Source organism: Arachis ipaensis, chromosome B10, assembly GCF_000816755.2.
Source record: "Arachis ipaensis cultivar K30076 chromosome B10, Araip1.1, whole genome shotgun sequence".
Taxonomy (NCBI): domain Eukaryota; kingdom Viridiplantae; phylum Streptophyta; class Magnoliopsida; order Fabales; family Fabaceae; genus Arachis; species Arachis ipaensis.
The window spans coordinates 95,103,933-95,107,471 of record NC_029794.2 but is presented as its reverse complement, the minus strand read 5'-3'; positions in this window follow the sequence as shown (position 1 = coordinate 95,107,471).

Sequence of the window (3,539 nt, the reverse complement as noted above, 5' to 3'; positions counted from 1 at the left end):
ACTTTTGTTTTTATTTTTATTTTTTATTTTTTTATTAATAGTTAAGGGTAATTTGGTCAAAAAATAAAATTGAGATAAAAAAGGACGATTTTATAACGTTTTGTAATGTTGGGGATGGTTTTAATAACAAAAAAAGATCGGGGACGAATTTGATTTTCACTCTAGACCTTAGGGACGAAAACAGTACTTAACCCCTAAAATTAATTACAAAAATTAATGAGAAGTGTTAGGGGACCAGCAAAATTTGTGATGTGTAGTTATCATCAATATTTTTAATAATGTGAGATGACATCTAATAGTATAAGATTACTTACTTTTCTTTTGATGGTTAAGTGCTGGCCAGATTTCAATAAAAGTGCTGGCTCCTAGACTTTCTCAAAATGAATTATTATGTATTTGTACATACATAAATATGTGTTGTTTGATTTATTTTTAATATATATTTTATATCAAAGAATGCTAGAAAGCCAATAGAATTTATTGTTTTTGTCAAGCAATTAGCTATGAATATTTAAAGTGTAGGATAAAAGTATGTTATTGGATTGTTTAATTAAAAGAATTGGAGTGATAACTAAAAATATTGAACAAAAATAATAAATTCGGTTGATTTTTAAGTTTATCTTTTTTATATTTTAATATTTATTTTATATTAATAACTAATTTTGATAGTTAATTTTAATATATATTTGGCATAGCTGTAAAAAAAATTTAGATACTTTTTGTGCAGAAATTAATTTATTTATGGAAGTTAAAAAGGTGATGTGCAACTATATTGTGTCATGGTGTGTAATCCACAAATGTGAAACTGCAAAAGTCAGTAACCTGCAAAACGCAAGTTACATTTTGACTAAGTTGAAATTAAAAAAGCTGCATGCACTGCAAAACGCAGCTTGCGTTTGGCATGGGAGGAGAACGAAACTTCGAAACGTGTCCCTGCCCCCTGCATGCCAACATGTCCTGCATGTTTGACCATCCCGTCGAAGCTCCAAAACGCAACATGTGTTTGGTAGCCTCCCCCTGCATGTGTCACGTGTAAAGGAGAGTAGTGGAGCCAGCCTTTAAAAGCAAAATGCAAGTCATGAGAGTTTCACCATTTTCCTTTTATTTTACTTGCTGTGAGTGAGAGTTTTGAGAGTGAAAGGGTTGAGATTAAGGGTGAAATGGAGTAAGTTTGTGAGAAGAAAGAATCAGTAAAGGTTTAGGGCTTCATTTAATAAAGAAGAAAAAATGGTTCGTAATTTTACTTTATCTAAAGAGCACATTATTGAATATTTGAATCGTTCTCAACGGATAAGTAATTTTTTATTTTATTTTATGATAAATAAATATATTTATTTTTATGTTCTTTATTTATATGTTTCCCTACACTACCCTCATTTCGCCTGCACATATTCTGACAAGGGCGTCGGAGTGTCTTTGCAGGTGGCACCCTCCCTCTCTCTCTCTTCTCACACGACGTGCTCGGGACCTCCCCAGTCCGGACTGGAAGATCGTGACCAGACGAGCCCTTTCTTTCACCCAGGGTCCTGACCCGAACCGTCCGGTAACCGACCTACCGAACATTGGCGCCGTCTGTGGGGACCGTCCATGGACTTCGTACTAGTCCAGACTGGGACCGGCAGCGAGGCCGCGCCTCCCGTGCTTGGGGGAGGCGCCGTTTCGAGAACTACCCGGGGACCAGTGATAATAGGAGCGACCCCTTTCCACCGTTCCGTACTCGAGGTCCGGCTGCCGAAACACTTCGACAAGCCAACAGACATGAAATATGATGGAACACAAGATCCCCTGGAACACTTGATGGCCTTTGAGGCCAGAATGAATCTGGAAGGGGTAGGAGACGAGGTCAGATGTCGCGCCTTCCCGGTCACCTTGGCAGGCCCGGCGATACGGTGGTTCAACAACCTCCCGCAGGGCTCGGTGACTCAATTCTCCGACATCAGCCACGCCTTCTTGGCTCAATTCACGACCAGGATTGTCAAAGCCAAACACCCAATCAATTTGCTAGGGGTGACACAGAGACCCGGAGAGCCGACCAGGAAATACTTGGACCGTTTCAATGACGAGTGCCTGGAAATTGACGGTCTAACAGACTCGGTGGCAAGTCTATGCTTGACGAACGGGCTCTTGAATGAGGACTTCAGGAAACACCTTACCACAAAGCCCGTTTGGACAATGCAAGAGATCCAGTGCGTGGCTAAAGAATACATCAATGACGAAGAAGTCAGCCGGGTCGTGGCTGCCAATAAGTGGCAGCCCGCCTACAACCAAGCCCGGCACTATGAAGGCAGAGAAAGACCAAAGGAACACGCCAGGGACGGAAAAGGGGAAGTTCACCTAAACACCCAAACCGTTCCCCCGAGTTGGGAAGTTCACCAATTATACCCCCCTCACAGCACCAATCACCGAAGTTTACCAACAAATAGCGGAAAAGGGGATACTGTCAAAGCCCCGACCTCTGAAGGACAGAACGAGAGGAAACAAGAATCTCTACTGCGAGTACCACAAGGGTTACGGACACAAGACCCAAGACTGCTTTGACCTAAAAGACGCCCTGGAGCAAGCTATCAAGGATGGGAAACTTGCCGACTTCTCCCACCTTATACGGGAACCAAGGAGACGTAACCAGGACCACGATAGCGAAGATAGATCCCGGCCAACAAGGCAACGGCAGGAACCAGAGGGTGACGACCACGGCCTTACGGTGGTAAACGTGGTAACGGCCAGAAATACCGCCCCAAGGTCAAAGTCAGCACAGAAAAAAGACGCCAAGGTCCTAGCGGTCTCCACCTCGACAGGTAGAAGTTTCCGAGGAATCCCACCCATCTCCTTCGGCCCAGAGGACCAATGGTTTGACGAGGCACCGAAAAGTCCGCCCATGGTCATCACGGCCAGGGTCGGGACGGGCCTCGTCAAACAAATCCTGGTAGATACGGGGGCAGACTCAAACATCATGTTTCGAAACGTTTTCGATGCCCTGGGACTAAGGGACGCTGACCTGACGACCCACCAGCACGGTGTGGTAGGGTTGAGGGACCACTTCATCAAGCCAGACGAAATCATCTCACTCCCGACCTCTGTGGAACAGGGGCAAAAGCGACGAACAGTCATGGCAGACTTCGTAATATTACGAGACTCCATAGCTTATAACATCATCCTGGGGAGAAAAACCATTAACGACCTGGGGGCCGCCATTAGCACAAAGCTGCTGGTGATGAAGTTTGTCACTGATGATGGATCCGTAGGATCCATCAAAGGCGACTTGGAAACGGCAGTCGCTTGCGACCACGCCAGCCTCTCTCTCAGGAAAAAATCCAAAGAAGCGTCTAGGGTCTTCCTGGCTGACCTAGACGCCAGAATAGACGACAAACCTAGACCAAAGCCAGAAGGGGACTTGGAAAAGTTCAGGGTCGGCGAGGAGGACGATAAATTCACATTCATAAACAGGAACCTCCCCCACGAAATGAAGGAGCCATTGATGGAAATGATCAGGGCTAATGCCGACCTCTTTGCCTGGACGCCTGCCGATATGCCCGGGATAG